Raw genomic sequence first — 17226 nt, forward strand, 5'->3', positions numbered from 1 at the left:
CCAGGCGGGGCACATTCGCCATCATTTTTAAAGTATACTTATATTAATAGCAATTTTTGTTAAACAGGTCTATTATTTTCCCTAATACCCTGGTCTAGCAAAAGTCTATCGATCTCAGATATACAATCATTAATTGATCTAGCAGCAACTGCCTTTGGTGGGAGGGAGTTCCATAGTTCGAACTTTCTTTGTATGAAGAAATGTTTCCAAATTTCTCTCTTGAACGGCCTGGTTCCTATTTTAAGTTTTGGTCCCCTTGACCTAGAGTCTACCTCACCCCCTGCCCCCCACACCTGCCCCCCACCCCCCATCCCTCGCCCCAGTGGAAAACGTTTCCCTCTGTCTACTCTATCAACTACCTTCAATATCCAAAAATCAGAATCTGCCCACATGGCAGACTGGTAAGACAGGTAAACGCCCAAAGGATCCAAGGAAAGAGACAAGTTGGAAGCAAAGTGTCGTGGTCGATGGGAGTTTGTGACTGGAAGGCTGTTCAGTGGGGTTTAGCATGGCTCAGTACTCGGTCCCTTGCTTTTTGTGTTATATCACTGATGTAGACTTCAATGTAGGATTAAAAAGTTTGCCGATGTTATATAAACATTGTCCATGTGGTTGTTAGTGAGGAAGAAAGCTCCAGACTGCCGGACGTTATTAATGAATTGGTCAGGTGGGCAGAAAAGTGGCAAATGGAATTCAATTCGTGGAAGTGAGAGGTAATGCATTAGGAGAGAGCTAACAGGACAAAGGAAGACACAATAAATGGTAGGATATTGAGAAGCGTAAAAGAACAGAGGGACATTGGAGAGCATGTCCACAGGTCCATGAAGGTAGCAGAACAGGTAGATAAGGTGGTTAAGACGGCAATAGCAAAAGACTGCGGATGCTGGAATCTGAAATAAAAACAAAAAGAGCTGGCAATATTCAGCAGGTCATTATTTCAGATTGCCTGCTGAATATTTCCAGCATTTTCTGTTTTTATTTCAGATGAGCTGCTGAATATTTCCAGCATTTTCTGTTTTTATTTCAGATGAGCTGCTGAATATTTCCAGCAGTTTCTGTTTTTATTATTGGTTAAAAAGTCCTAGGAAATATTTTCCTTTATTAGGCGGCAGGTGGTTAAGAAGGCAAATGGTATCTTGGCCTTCATAGCGAGAGGGTTTGAGCACAGGAACAGGGATGTCTTGCTGCAGTTGTACAGGGCCTTGGTGAGACCACATCTTGAGTATTATGTGCAGTTTTGGTCGCCTTATCTGAGGAAGGATGTTCTTGCCATGGAAGGAGTTCTGCAAAGATTCACCAGGCAGATAGCTGGGATGGCAGGAATGATGTATGAGGGGAGATTGTGTCGATCGGGCTTATGCTCACTGGAGTTTAGAAGAATGAGAGGGGATCTAACTGAAACGTATAAAATTCTGACAGGACTGGACTGACTAGATGCAGGAAGGATGTCCCCGATGGTCGGTGAATCCAGAACCAGGGGTCACAGTCTAAGGATAAGGGGTAAGCCATTTAGGGCAGAGATGAGGAGGAATTTCTTCATCCAGCGAGTGCTGAACCTGTGGAATTCTCTACCACAGACGGCAGCAGAGGCCAATTCATTAAATATATTCTAGAAGGAGTTGGATATATTTCTTAAGGCGAAAGGGATCAACGGTTATGGGGAGAAAGCAGGGACCGGGTACTGAATTTGGATGATCAGCCATGATCTCATTGAATGGTGGAGCAGGCTCGTGGGGCCGAATGGCCTACTCCTGCTCCTATCTTCTATGTTTCTATGTTTCTATTACCAAGGCATAGAATTCAAGAACAGGGAGGTTATGCTTGAACTGTATAAAACACTAGTTAGGCCACAGCTAGAATACTGCAGACAGTTTTGGTCACCACATTACAGGAAAGATGTAATTGCACTAGAGAGGGTACCGAGGAGATTTACTAGCATGTTGCCAGGACTGGAACATTTTAGCTGTAAGTAAAGATTGGATGGGGTTGGGTTGTTTTCTTTGGAGCAGAGGAGGTGGACGGGAGACTTAATTGAGGTGCATAAAATTCTGAGGGGCCAAGATACAGTGGATAGGAAGGACCTATTTCCTTTAGCAGAAATGTCAATGATCAGGGGCGTAGATTTAATGTAACTGGTAAAATGATTAAAGAGGAGTTGACAAGAACCATTTTCACACAGAGAGTGGAGCGGATCTGGAAGTCACGACCGATCACATTAATAGAAAGCACTATGGACATGTACTTGAAGTGCTGTAAGCTACAGGGCTACGGACCCAGAGCTGGAAAGTGGGATTAGGCAAAATATCTCTTTTTCGTCTGGCAAAGACACGATGGGCCGAATGGCCTCCTTCTCTGGCGTAAATTTCTGTATTTCTATGATCACTGCCCTTAATCTTCAATATTCCAGGGAATACAAGCCTAGATTATGTGATCTCTGCTCCTAGCCTAACCTTTGGAGCCCTGGTAACACACTCATGAATCTGCACCGCACATCCTCCAAGGTCAATATATCCTTTCTAAGGTGCAGTGCGCAGAACTGTACACAGTGACCAAACCAGGTCTCTGTGCAGCTGTCACACAACTTCCTTCCATTTATATTGTGCAGGGAAGTTGTCTAATAGTTTGCATAGGTCATTTCACTGTTGAAAAGTTACATTTGCACAGCTGCGATGGCCGAGTGGTTAAGGCGTTGGACTTGAAATCCAATGGAGTTTCCCCGCGCAGGTTCGAACCCTGCTCGCAGCGATTCTACTGCAAATTCTTTATTTTATTTCATCGGTTCCCTGTGGAGATCACTGGCCCCGAAACTGATTAGAATTCCCTCCACTGCACGTTATGACACTGATTAACCCAAAGCTGTTGTTCCAATTGGAAACACTAATTTGTCATCAATTAGAAATTGTGGATTTGTTTGAAACTATTTGCAAAGATCAGTGAGAAATTTACACATAAGACAGCACGTAAAAATTCCATTTAATAAAGAACCCTGCAATGTTTGGAAGGAAAAGAGTGGAAACGCGGTTTGGTTTTCTAAAGTTGAACCCGAATTAAAAAGTGTGTAAAACGACCACGGCAGGACTCGAACCTGCAATTTTCTGATAGCATTCAGAATTTACACTCGAAGTCAGACGCCTTATCCATTCGGCCACGCGGCCACACAATAGTAGAGTCAACAAATCCTAATAATGAGTGATTAAACTCCGTTACTCTGTTCATTTCATCAACAACAGAGAATACTGGAAACACTCAGCAGGTCAGGCAGCATCGAGTGAGGGAGAAACAGAGTTAACCTTTCAGGTCGAACCCTTCGTCAGAACTGGAAAAGGTTAGGGAAGAGGGATTTTTAAGCAGGGGTGGGTGGAGGCGAGGTAAGAACAAAGGAAATGTCTGTGATAGATGGACGGCAGGAGAGATTGACTTACAAAAGGGATGATGGTGCAAGGCAAAAGGAGAGGTAATAGGACAAGTTAACGAACAAAAGGTGGCTCAAGATGAGGTGTGAATGATTATGGCAGAAACATTAACAACTATCATGTGAGGAAAAATGAGAACAAATTAAAAAAATTAAAGAAATACAGGGGCCAATTTAAAGTCTGAAATTGTTGAACTCAATGTTAAGTCCAGATGGCTGTAAAGTGCCTAATAGAACGATGAGGTGCTGTTCCTCGAGCTTACGTAGAGCTTCATTGGAACAGTGCAACAGGCCAAGGAAGGAGAGATCAGAGAGGGAGTGGAGTAGATAATTATAGTGACAGGCGACCGGAAGCTCGGGGTCACACTTGCCGACTGTTCTGCAAAGCGGTCACCCAATCTCCATTTGGTGTCACAATGTAGATTCAGCGAATACAGTAACTAAATTGTAAGAAGTACAGGTAATCGCTGATTCACCTGGAAGGAGTGTTTGGTGCCCTGGGCGATGGGAAGGAAGGAGTTAAAAGGGCAGGTGTTGCATCTCCTGCACTTGAATGGGATGGTGCCGGGTGAAGGAGAAGGGGTGTTGGGGTGATAGAGGAGTGGACCAGGCTGTCATGGAGAGAGCGGTCCCTTCGAAATGCTGAAAGGGAGGAGGTGAAGATGTGTTTGGTGGTGGGATCATGCTGGAGGTGGTGGAAATGGCGCAGGATGATCCGTTGAATGTGGAGGCGGGTGGGGTGAAAGGTGAGGACAAGGGGGGAACCCTATTATGTTTCTGGGAGTGAGCGGAAGGGGTGAGAGCAGTCGTGTGGGAAATGGAACAGACTCGGTCGAGTGTCATGTCAACCATGGTAGAGGGGGATCCTCAGTTGAGGAAAATGGAAGACATACCGGAAGCACTGGTATGGAAGGTGGCCTCATCAGAACAGATGCAACAGAGACAGAGAAACTGGGAGAATGGAATAGAATGGAATGGATAAATCCCCAGGGACTGATAATCGACATCCTAGTGTACTTAAGGAAGTGGCCCTAGAAATAGTAGATGCATTGCTGGTCATCTTCAAAAATTCGATAGACTCTGGAACAGTTCCCATGGATTGGAAGGTAGCTAATGTTACCCCACTATTCAAAAAAGGTGGTAGAGAGAAAACGGGGAATTATAGACCGGTAAGCCTGACATCGGTAGTGGGGGAAATGCTATGTGGATGTGGTGTATTTGGACATTCAGAAGGCTTTTGAGAACGTCCCGCACAAGAGATTAGCGTGTAAAGTTAAGGCACATGGGATTGGGGGCAAGGTACTGACTTGGATAGATAACTGGTTGGCAGACAGGAAGCAAAGAGTTGGAATAAACGTGTCTTTTTCCGAGTGGCAGGCAGTGACTAGTGGGGTACCGCAGGGATTGGTGCCAGGACCCCAGTTATTCACAATATATATTAATGATCTAGATGAGGGAACTAGATGTAATATCTCCAAGTTTACAGATGAAACAAAGTTGGGTGGGCATGTGTGCTGTGAGGAGGATGCCGAGAAACTCCAGTATGATTTGGACAGGTTGGGTGATTGGGAAGAAGCATGTCCGATGCAGTATAATGTGGATAAATGCGAGGTTGTCCACTTTGGTGGCAAAAACAGGAAGGCAGATTATTATCTGAACGTCAATAGATTGGGAGAAGGGGAAGTGCAACTAGACCTGGGTGTCCTTGTGCACTAGTCGCTGAAGGTAAGCATGCAGGTGCAGCAGGCGGTTAAGAAGGCAAATGGTATGTTGGCCTTCGTAGCGAGAGGGTTCGAGTACAGGAGCAAGGATGTCTTGCTGCAGTTGTACAGGGCCTTGGTGAGACCACATCTTGAGCATTGTGTGCAGTTTTGGTCACCTTATCTGAGGAAGGATGTTCTTGCCATGGAGTGAGAGCAGTGAAGATTCACCAGACTGATACCTGAGATGGCAGGAATGACATATGAGGAGAGATTGGGTCTTATACTCGCTGGAGTTTAGAAGAATGAGAGGTGATCTAATTGATACTTATAAAATACGAACAGGACTAGACAGACTAGATGCAGTAAGGATGTTCCCGATGGCCGGGGATTCCAGAACCAGGGTCACAGCCTAAGGATAAGGGGTAAGCCATTTAGGACAGAGATGAGGAGGAATTACTTCATCCAGAGAGTGGTGAACCTGTGGAATTCTCTACCACAGAAGTCAGTGGAGGCAAATTCATTAAATATATTCAAGTAGGAGTTAGATATATTTCTTAAGGTAAAGGGATCAAGGGATATGGGGAGAAGGCAGGGACAGGGTACTGAATTTGGATGATCAGCCATGATCTCATTGAATGGTGGAGCAGGCTCGAGGGGCTGAATGGCCTACTCCTGCTCCTACCTTCTATGTCTCTATGTCTCTATGTTTCTATGAGCCCTTACAGCAAGTGTGGTGGGAGGAAGTGTGTTCCAGGTAGCTGTGGGAGTCAGTGGGCTTATAGTGGATGTTGGTCGATAGCCTATCCCCAGAAATGGAGACAGAGAAGTCGAGGAAGGGAAGGGAAGATTCGGAGATGGACCATGTGAAGGTGAGGGAAGGGTGGAAATTGGAGGCGAAGTGAAAGAAATTATCTAGTTCAGGGCGAGAGCAGGAAACAGCACCAATACAATCATCAATGTACCAGAAAAAGAGGTGAGGAAGGGGACCTGAGTAGGACTTGAACAAAGAATGTTCCACATATCCCACAAAAAGGCAGGCATAGCTAGGGCCCATGCAGGTACCTATAGCAACACCTTTAATTTGGAGGAAGTGAGTGGAATCAAAGGAGAAGTTGTACAATGTGAGAACAAGTGCAGCCAGGCGGACGAAGGCGGTGGTGGATGGGGACTGGTGGGGCCTCTGTTCAAGGAAGAAGTGGAGCCGCTTAAGGCTGTCCTGGTGGTGGATGGAGGTGTAGAGGGAATGGACATCCAGAGTGGAAAGGAGACGTTTGGGGCCAGGAAACTGGAAACTGTTAAAGTACGGAGGGTGTTGGAAGAATCGTGCATGTAGGCGGGAAGGGACTGGACAAGTCGAGAAAAAATAGAGTGAAGATAGGAAGAAATCATTTCTGTGGAGCAAGAACAGGCTGCAACAATTGGTCAACCAGGGCAGTCCTGTTTGTGGATCTTGGGAAGGATGTAGAAGTGGGCAGTGCAGTGTTGAGGAACTGAGAGGTTGGCGGCCATTGGGGGAAGATCTGCAGAGGAGATGAGGTCAGTGACAGTCTTGGAAACAACTGCTTGATGTTCAGTAGTGGGGTCATGGTCCAGGGGGAGGTAGGAGGAGCTGTCAGTGAGTTGCCGTTCAGCCTCTGGATGTTAGAGGACGGTTCTCCAAACAACAACAGCACCACCTTTGTCAGCAGGTTTAATGACAATGTTAGGGTTGGATCGGAGAGAACGGAGTGCTGCAAGTTCAGAGGGAGTTAGGTTGGAGTGGGTGAGGGGAGCAGGGAACTGGAGATCGCCGATGTCATTTCAGTCTCATTCTATGCACTCCAAACCAACAGAGAGAGTAGACAATGGTAATGCAGTAGATGTAATTTATCTGGATTTTCAGAAGGCCTTCGATAATGTACCTCATAATAGACTGATGAACAAGGTCATCGAATCCGGAGTCAGGCGAGAAGTAGCAGACTGGATTGCTGGCTGGTTTAAGGAGAGAAGGCAGATAGTCCGACTACCGGGTAGCTTATTCACAGTGGCAGAAGGTGGGTAGTGGTGTTCCACAAGTATCAGAGCTGGAGCCACTGCTGTTCGCAATTTATATTAACGATTTAGACTTAGTAATCAGAAACACAATTTATAAATTTGCAGATGACACCAAATTGGGGGGGATAGTCAATACTGGGGAGGACTGCAACAAGTTACAGGAGGACATTAATAAACTTGCAGAATGGGCATAGCATTGGCAAATGAATTTGAACAAAAATAAGTGTGACATATTTCATTATGCTAGGAAGAATAGGGAGGTCACTTTAAAAGATCTTTAAAATTATGAAAGGTTTTGATAGAGTGGATACAGAGAGAATGATTCCACTTGTGGGGAAGAGCATAACTAGAGGCCATCAATATAAGATAGCCAGCAAGAAATCCAATCGGGAATTCAGCAGAAACATCTTTACCCAGAGAGTGGTGAGAATGTGGAACTCGCTACCACAGGGAGTGGTTGAAGCGAATAGTTTAGATGCATTTTAGAGGAGGCTAGGTAAGCAAATGTGGGAGAAGTCAATAGAGGGTTATGCTGATAGATTTAGATGAGGAAAGACTGGAGGAGGCTCGAGTGAAGCATAAACGGCGGCATGGACTGGTTGGACCGAACGGTCTGTTTCTGGCGGTATGTTAATAATGAGTGATTAAACCCCGGGATTGTATTTATTTCAGTTCTATTCTTTGCACTCCAAACCAATCAGCAGCTGTGAACCGTTCACTGATTGAAATACGAGAAGTCCCGATGGATCTGGAATTGTTCATTTTATGTTGGAAATGCTCCGCAGGTCATAAGTCAGGATTTCCAGCTTTGCTTCAAAGTATTGCAGGTCCCGTGTGAGTTTCCATCCAAACTTTTCAACAAATAACAAAATCAAGAAACTACCCTCTCTACCAAAAATCAAATGGCCCGTACGGGGATCGAACCCGCGACCTTGGCGTTATTAGCACCACGCTCTAAACCAACTGAGCTAACCGGCCATTGGGTTTGGTTCATGTGTATAAGCTTATATTTTTGAGACTCTAGCTGACAATTTCCTGTATTAATCTTTCAGCATACACCTGCAGTTGTCAATCATACACTATCCTATCGGCAAATACTGTACATATGGCACTGTGTGCCACACATGACAACAGCCAACACAAGTGCCAGGCAATGGCCAGCTCCAACAAGCGAAAGTCTAACCACCGCCCCTTCACATTCAACAGCAAGACCATCACCGAATCAGCTACCACCATCATCAACAACAACTTGCATTTATATAGCACCATTAACGTAGTAAAACGTCCCAAGGCGCTGCACAGGAGTATTTTCAGACAAAACATTTGACACCAATCCACATAAGGAGAAATTCGGGCAGGTGACCAAAAGCTTGGTCAAAGAGATAGGTTATAAGGAGCATCTTAAAGGAGGAAAGAGAGGTGGACAGGTTTAGGCAGGGAATTCCAAAGCTTAGGGCAACAGGAAGGTTGAGCGATTATAATCAGGGATGCTCAAGAGGGCTGGATTAGAGGAGCGCAGATATCTCAGGGGGTTGTGGGGCTGAAGGAGATTACAGAGATAGGGAGGGGCGAGGCCATGGAGGGAACAGAAAAGCAAAATATTATTGAAATGGAGAGAGACGACAGAATGCTGCGGTTAAGAGGGATCTGGGTGTCCTCGTAGATGAAACACAAAAAGTTAGCATGCAGTAATTAAGTAGGCAAATGGAAGGTTGGCCTTTATTGCAAGGGGCATGGAGTATAAAAGTAGGGAAGTCTTGCTACAGCTGTACAGGTGAGGCCACGCCTAGAGGACTGCATACATTTTTGTTCTCCTTATTTAAGGAGGGATATACTTGCATTGGAGACAGTTCAGAGAAGGTTCTCTAGGTTGATTCCTGGGATGAAGGGACTGTCTTATGAGGAAAGGTTGAGCAGGTTGGGCCTATACTCATTGGGGGTTAGAAGAATGAGAGGTGATCTGATTGGAACATATAAGATTCTGAGGAAGCTTGACAGGGTAGATGCTGAGAGGGCGTTTTCCCTCATGGGGGAATCTAGAATCAGGTGGCATAGTTTCAGAATAAGGATTTGTCCATTTAAGACGCAGATGAGGAGGAATTTCTTCTCTCAGAGGGTTGTGAATCTTTGGAATTATCTACCCCAGAGAGCTGTGGAGCCTGAGTCATTGATTATATTCATGGCTGAGATAGACAGATTGTTGAACTATTGGAGAGTCAAGGGTTAAGGGGGAACAGGCAGAAAAGTGGAGTTAAGGCCAAGATCAGATCAGCCGTGAACTTATTGAATGGTGGAGCAGGCTCGAGGGGCCGAATGGCTTACTCCTGCTCCTATTTCTTATGTTCTTATAAGGGCAGCCGGTGCATGGGAACACCATCACCTCCAAGTTCCCCTCCAAGTTACACACCATCCCGACGTGAAAATATGTCACCATAACTTCATCGTCGCAAGGTCAAAATCCTGGAAATCCCTCCCTAACAGTACTATTGGAGTACCGTCACCTCATTGACTGCAGCGGGTCAAGAGGGCTTCTCACTACCACCTTCTCAAGGGCAATTAGGGATAGGCAATTAATGCTGGCCTTGCCAGCGATGCACAAGTCCTAGGAACAAATTACATTAAATTAAAATCGTCACGACTGGATGTGGCAGGATTGCAGAGCTTTGATCTGATCCGTTGGTTGTTGGATCGCTTCGCTCTGTCTACACATGCTGTTTCCATAGCTTAGCATGTGTGTAGTCCTGTGTTGTAACTTCATGAGGTTGGCAGCTCATTTTCAGTACGCCTGGTGCTGCTCCTGAAATGCTCTTCTACACTCCTCATTGAACCAGGGTTGGTCCCCTGTCTTGATGCTAATGGTCGGGTGAGGGATATGCCGGTCCATAAGGTTACAGATTGTGGTGGAATACAATTCCAAAACTGAGGCCCCCTCTGCCCTCTCGGGTGGACATAAAAGATCCCATGGCACTATTGGAAGAAGAGCAGGGGATGATGAGGTTTACCCCGGTGTCCTGTAGCCAATGTTTATCCTCAAATCAACATCACTAAAACAGGTGATCCTCGATTGTGGGAGCTTGCTGTGCACAAATTGGCTGCTGCTGTTTTTCCTACATTACAACAGTGACTACAACTACAACTACAACTACATTGCCTGTAAAGCGCTTTGAGACGTCCTCAGGTGAAAGGCGCTGTAGAAATCAGAGTCTTTCTTTTACAGCCTTCGAAGTCACAGAATCACAGAAACCCCACAGTGCAGATAGAGGCCATTTCGGCCCATCGAACCTGCACCGACACATATCCCACCCGATCCCCGTAACCCCTGCACCAACACATATCCCACCCTATCCCCGTAACCCCACGTATTTAATCCCCCTAACACTAAGGGTTAATTTATCATAGCCAATCAACCTAACCCGCACATCTTTGGACTGTGGGAGGAAACCGGAGCACTGACAACTGACAAAAACCAAAAATCAACATAAATTGAATTTAACAGCAAAAGGAGTTAAAGCAGGCCTGTTAGCTCAGTAGGTTAGAGTGTGGTGCTAATAACGCCACGGTCGCGAGTTCGATCCCCGTACGGGCCATTTACTTTTGGATGGTGTGGGTAGTTTCTTAATTTTGCTATTTGCTGAAAAGATTGGAGCTGGAATACTTTGAAGCAAAGCTGCAAAACCTTAGTTCTGCCGAGAACTCAAGGAATTGGATGGTTGACCCTGTGTCTATCTGTCCACAGATGGCGCTGATCTACAAATTACTTCTACTGTTCGTGTGGCCTAATGGATAAGGCGTCAGACTTCGATATTAATTTTGAGGTTATCAGAATATTGCAGGTTCGAGTCCTGCAACGGTCTTTTTACACACTTTTTAATTCGTGTTCAGTTTTATAAAACCAAACCGTGTTCCCACTTACTAGCTGAAGGTGATTCCCTACCAAACACTGCAGGGCTCTTTATTAATTAGTATTTTTGATGCTGCTTTGTGTGTGTATTGCTCACTAGTTCCCAACAAATCCACAATATCTAATTGATGCCGATAAATTATTAGTGTTTCAATTGGAACTTTGGGTTAATCAGTGTAATAAAGTGCAGTGGAGGGAATTCTGATCAATTTCGGGGCCAGTGATCGGCACAGGGAGCCGATGAAATAAAATAAAGAATTTGCATCAAAGTTGCTGCGAGCAGGGTTCGAACCTGCGCGGGCAAACCTCATTGGATTTCGAGTCCAACGCCTTAACCACTCGGCCATCGCAGGTGCACATTAGCAGTGTGAAAATGCTTCCTACTGTGAGTGAGTCAGGAACTAGCTCAGAGAAGACAGGTCATAAATACTCACCGATAAATCCAGCAGGGAATTCAGGATTAACATCTTTGGCCAAAGAGCGCTGAGAATGCAGTAGTTGAGGCGAATACTACAGATGCATTTAAGAGGAAGGGAGAAAGGAATAGAAGGATATGCTGGAAGGGTTATTTAAATTCGTTTATGGGATGTGGGTGCTCTGGCAAGGCCAGCATTAAATGCCCATCCCTAATTGCCCCTTGAGAAGGTGGTGGTGAGCCGCCTTCTTGAACCGCTGCAGTCCGTGTGGTGAAGGTACTCCCACAGTGCTGTTAGGGAGGGAGTTCCAGGATTTTGACCCAGCGACGATGAAGGATCGGCAATATACTTCTAAGTCAGAATGGTGTGTGACTTGGAGGGGAACTTGGAGGTGGGGGTGTTCCCATGCGCCTGCTGCGCTTGTCCTTCTAGGTGGAAGAGGTTGCGTGTTTGGCAGGTGCTGCTGAAGAAGCCTTGGTGAGTTGCTGCAGTGCATCTTGTAGATGGTACGCACTGCAGCCACGGTGCGCCGGTGGTGGAGGGAGTGAATGTTTAAGGGGGTGGATGGGGTGCCAATCAAGCGGGCTGCATTGTCCTGGATGGTGTCGAACTTCTTGAGTGTTGTTGGAGCTGCACTCATCCAGGCAAGTGGAGAGTATTCCATCACACTCCTTACTTGTGCCTTGTAGATGGTAGAAAGGCTTTGGGGAGTCAGGAGGTGAGACACCCGACGCAGAATGCCTAGCCTCTGACCTTCTCTTGTTGTCACAGTATTTATGTTCAATGGTAACCCCCAGGATGTTGGTGGTCAGCTCCTTTGTTCATGTTGGACCAAGGTTTTAACGAAGTCGGGAGCCGAGTGCTCTTGGCAGAACCCAAGCCGGGCATCAATGAGCAGGTTATTGGTCAGTAAGTGCCACTTTACAGCACTGTGGATGAAACCTTCCATCACTTTGCTGATGATTGAGAGTAGAGAGTAGACTGATGGGGTGGTAATTGGCTGGATTGGATTTGTCCTGCTTTTTGTGGACAGGACATACCTGGGCAGTCTTCCACATTGTTGGATAGATGCCAGTGTTGTAGCTGTACTAGAACAGCTTGGCTGGAGCACAAGTCTTCAGAATGATAGCCGGGGTGTTGTCAGGGCCCAGAGCCATTGCTGTATCCAGTGTGCTCAGCCTTTTCTTGATATCACGTGGAGTGAATCGAATTGGCTGAAGACTTGCTTCTGTGATGGTGGGGACCTCAGGAGGAGGCTGATATGGATCAGGCCAGGTGGTCCGTCCAGCTTCATTTTTATTATTTTGTTTCATAGTGGTTTGTTACAACTGAGTGGCTTGCGAGGCCATTTCAGAGGGCAGTTAGGAATCAACCACATTGCTGTGGGACTGGAGTCACACAAAGGCCAGACCAGGTAAGGATGGCAGATTTCTTTCCCTGAAAGACATTCGTGAACCAGATGGGTTTTTACGACAATCCGATAGTTTCATGGTTACCATTACTGATTCTAGTTTTATTTGGGGGGTGAGGAGAAATAGAGAAGGAGGAGCCTCGTGTGGAGACCAGTTCGTGCAAATGGACTGTTTCTGTGGGGCAGACTCTATAATATTATGTAACACCCGTTTTAATCAGACACAGAATGATCCGGGACTGACAGCACATCCCTTTTAAACAGACACAGAATGACCAGGGACCTACAGCACATCCCTTTTAAACAGACACAGAATGATCCGGGACTGACAGCACATCCCTTTTAAACAGACACAGAATGATTCGGGACTGACAGCGCATCCCTTTTAAACAGACACAGAATGACCAGGGACTTACAGCACATCCCTTTTAAACAGACACAGAATGATCCGGGACCGACAGCACATCCCTTTTAAACAGACCCAGAATGACCAGGGACTGACAGCACATCCCTTTTAAACAGATACAGAATGACCAGGGACTTACAGCACATCCCTTTTAAACAGACACAGAATGATCCGGGACTGACAGCACATCCCTTTTAAACAGACACAGAATGATCCGGGACTGACAGCACATCCCTTTTAAACAGACCCAGAATGACCAGGGACTGACAGCACATCCCTTTTAAACAGATACAGAATGACCAGGGACCGACAGCACATCCCTTTTAAACAGACACAGAATGATCCGGGACTGACAGCACATCCCTTTTAAACAGACTCAGAATGACCCGGGACTGACAGCACATCCCTTTTAAACAGACACAGAGTGATCCTGGACTGACAGTACATCCCTTTTAAACAGACACAGAATACTCCGGGACAGACAGCACATCCCTTTTAAACAGACACAGAATGATCCGGGGCTGACAACACATCCCTTTTAAACAGACTCAGAATGACCCGGGACTGACAGCACATCCCTTTTAAACAGACACAGAGTGATCCTGGACTGACAGTACATCCCTTTTAAACAGACACAGAATAATCCGGGACTGACAGCACATCCCTTTTAAACAGACAGAGAATGATCCGGGACTGACAGCATGTCCCTTTTAAACAGACACAGAATAAACCGGGACTGACAGCATGTCCCTTTTAAACAGACACAGAATGATCCGGGACTGACAGCATGTCCCTATTAAACAGACACAGAATGATCCGGGACTGAAAGTAGACCCCTTTTAAACAGACATGGAATGCTGCCTGACCTGCAGAGTGTTTCCAGCATTTCATCTGTTTATATTTAAGATTTCCAGCATCAACACTATTTTGCTTTTGTAATAGAACTTTACGTAATTGGCTTTGTGGCGCAATGGATAGCGCATTGGACTTCTTAGTTGTATGGACAGATTAAAGCATTCAAAAGTTGTGGGTTCGGTGGTTCCTCCACTGACGGTACATTTTGCAGTAAATCGGTCATTCAGAGAAGGGAAACTACCGCCCCGACACTTTCCCTCTGAGTACTCTCAACCTCTGAGTCAGTTACACAGGAGCAGGAGGAGGCCATTCAGTCCCATGGCCGTTTTACATAGGAACAGGAGGAGACCATTCAGTCCCATGACCCTTTTGCACAGGAACAGGAGGAGGCCATTCAGCCCCTTTAGCCTGTTATACAGGAACAGGAGGAGGCCATTCAGCCCCGCGAGCCTGTTACACAGGGACAAGAGGAGGCCTTTAACGCCTCGAGCCTGTTGCATTGGACAGGAGGAAGCCGTTCAGCGATACAAGATCTGTACAAGAACAGTAGAACTCCATTCAGCCCCTCGAACCTGTTACATAGGATGAAGAGGAGGCAAATCAGGCCCATGATCCAGTTATAAAGGAACAGGAGAAGGCAATTCAGACCAACGAGTCTGTTATAAAGGAACAGGAGGAGGCAATTCAGACCCACGAGTCTGTTTCACAGGAACAGCAGGAGGCCATTCAGCCCCTCAAACCTGCCACACATGAACAGGAGGAGGACATTCAGTCCCTCAAGCCTGCTACACTGGAACAGGAGGAGGCAATTCAGACACACGAGTCTGTTATACGGGAACAGGAGGAGGCCATTCAGCCCCTCAAGCCTGTTATACATGAACAGGAGGAGGCCATTCAGCCCCTCGAGCCTGTTATACATGCACAGGAGGATGCCATTCAGCCCCTCGAGCCTGTTACACAGTAACAGGAGGAGGCCATTCAGCCCCTCAAGCTGTTACACAGGAACAAGAGGAGACAATTCAGACACACGAGCCTGTTATACAGGAACAGGAGGAGGCTATTCAGCCTATTAAGCCTGTTATGCAGGAAAAGGAGGAAGCCATTCAGCCCCTCAAGCCTGTATCACTGGAACAGGAGGAGGCCATTCAGCCCCTCGAGCCTGTCATGCAGGAACAGGAGGCGGCTATTCAGCCTGTTAAGCCTGTTATGAAGGAAAAGGAGGAAGCCATTCAGCCCCTCAAGCCTGTTACACAGGAACAGGAGGAGGCCATTCAGCCCCTTGAGTCTGTTACACATAAATTGGAAGAGGCCATTCAGCCCATCGAGCCTATCATACAGGAACAGGAGGAGGCCATTCAGCCCCTCGAGTCTGTTACACATAAATAGGAAGAGGCCATTCAGCCCCACAAGCCTGTTATACAGGAACTGCAGGAGGCCAATCAGCCCCTCAAGCCTGTTACACAGGAACAGGAGGAGGCCATTCAGCCCCTCGAGCCTGTTATGCAGGAACAGGAGGAGGCCATTCAGCCCCTCGAGCCTGTTATGCAGGAACAGGAGGAGGCTATTCAGCCTGTTAAGCCTGTTATGCAGGAAAAGGAGGAAGCCATTCAGCCCCTCAAGCCTGTTGCACAGGAACATCATGGGCAAGGAAACCTCCTGCTGATTACCACCTACCACCCTCCCTCAGCTGATGAATCAGTACTCCTCCATGTTGAACACCACTTGGAAGAAGCTCTGAAGGCAGCAAGGGCACAGAATGTACTCTGGGTGGGGGGCCTCAATGCCCATCACCAAGAGTGGCTCGGTAGCAGCACTACTGACCGAGTTGTTCGAGTCCTTAAGGACATGGCTGCCAGTCTGGGCCTGCGGCAGGTGGTGAGGGAACCAACACGAGGGGAAAACCTACTTGACCTCCTCCTGACCAATCTACCTGTTACAGATGCAAAACAGTTCAAAAAGTATTCATTGGCTGTAAAGCACTTTAGGATGTCCTGAGGTCGTGAAAGCCCTGTGGAAATGCAAGTCCTTCTTTTACAGCCTTCAAAGACAAAGTGACTTAGCTGGCAAAGACCAGAAACAGGGACGGTACTATAGATGAACTTTACAGATGGGCTGGTTAGCTCAGTTGGTTAGAGCGTGGTGTTAATAACGCCAAGGTCGTGGGTTCGATCCCCGTACGGGCCATTTATTTTTCGAGGGAAGGTTAGTTTCTTAATTTTGTAATTTTTGAGCAGTTTAAAAGTTTGGAAGGAAACTCACACGGGACCTACAAAGCTGCAAAATCTTAGTTCTACCGAGAGCTCATGGACCTGAAAGGTTAACCCTGTGTTTTTCTGTCCACAGATGTTCCCTGACCTGTGGAGTGTTTCCAACATTTAATGAACAATTTCTGATCCAGCATCTGCTGCATTTCGCTTTTTATTTTACCGCAGTGTCCTCGCTTCTATTAACAAAAGTCAAAAATAAATTGTAGCTACTGGAAAATGGGTTTTATTGTCACTGTCAGCATTGGTGGTTCAGGGGTAGAATTCTCGCCTGCCACGCGGGAGACCCGGGTTCGATTCCCGGCAAATGCAGGTTGAAATTTTTAACAATTTATTTCAGAGCAAACACATCTCATGAAACATTAATAATAAATTAGCTGTTCCTGTGTAACTGGATCAAGGGAATGACTGGCCTCCACCTGTTCCTGTGTAACAGGCTTGAGGGGCTGAATGTCCTCCTGTTCCATTGTAACAGGCTCGAGGGGCTGAATGGCCTCCTGTTCCAGTGTAACAGGCTTGAGGGGCTGAATGGCCTACTCCTGTTCCTGTGCAACATGCTCGAGGGGCTGAATGGCCTCCTCCTGTTCCTGTGTAACATGCTCGAGGGGCTGAATGGCCTCCTCCTGTGTAACAGGCTCGAGGGGCTGAATGGCCTCCTGTTCCAGTGTAACGGGTTCGAGGGACTGAATGGCCTCCTCCTGTTCCTGTTTGACAGGCTCAAGGGGCTGAATGGCCTCCTCCTGTTCCTGTTTGACAGGCTCGAGGGGCTGAATGGCCTCCTCCTGTTCCTGTTCGACAGGCTCGAGGGGCTGAATGGCCTCCTC

At 46.7% G+C, this 17226-nt stretch overlaps 4 non-coding genes across 4 annotated transcripts; 2 read left to right on the forward strand and 2 right to left on the reverse strand.

Moving 5' to 3' along the window:
- Positions 1–2663: 2663 nt before the first annotated feature.
- trnas-uga (transfer RNA serine (anticodon UGA)) lies at positions 2664–2745 on the forward strand. The gene has a single exon. It is a non-coding gene; the product is annotated as a tRNA-Ser (tRNA).
- Positions 2746–8052: 5307 nt separating this feature from the next.
- On the reverse strand, positions 8053–8127 carry trnai-aau (transfer RNA isoleucine (anticodon AAU)). Its single transcript has one exon. It is a non-coding gene; the product is annotated as a tRNA-Ile (tRNA).
- A 3194-nt stretch (positions 8128–11321) lies between these two features.
- trnas-cga (transfer RNA serine (anticodon CGA)) lies at positions 11322–11403 on the reverse strand. The gene has a single exon. It is a non-coding gene; the product is annotated as a tRNA-Ser (tRNA).
- Positions 11404–16248: 4845 nt separating this feature from the next.
- Positions 16249–16322, forward strand: trnai-aau (transfer RNA isoleucine (anticodon AAU)). Its single transcript has one exon. It is a non-coding gene; the product is annotated as a tRNA-Ile (tRNA).
- Positions 16323–17226: the final 904 nt, after the last annotated feature.

This window comes from Somniosus microcephalus, unplaced genomic scaffold, assembly GCF_052327205.1.
Source record: "Somniosus microcephalus isolate GS21.2 unplaced genomic scaffold, FLI_Smic_1.0 unresolved_chr8, whole genome shotgun sequence".
In the NCBI taxonomy this organism is placed as follows: Eukaryota; Metazoa; Chordata; class Chondrichthyes; order Squaliformes; family Somniosidae; genus Somniosus; species Somniosus microcephalus.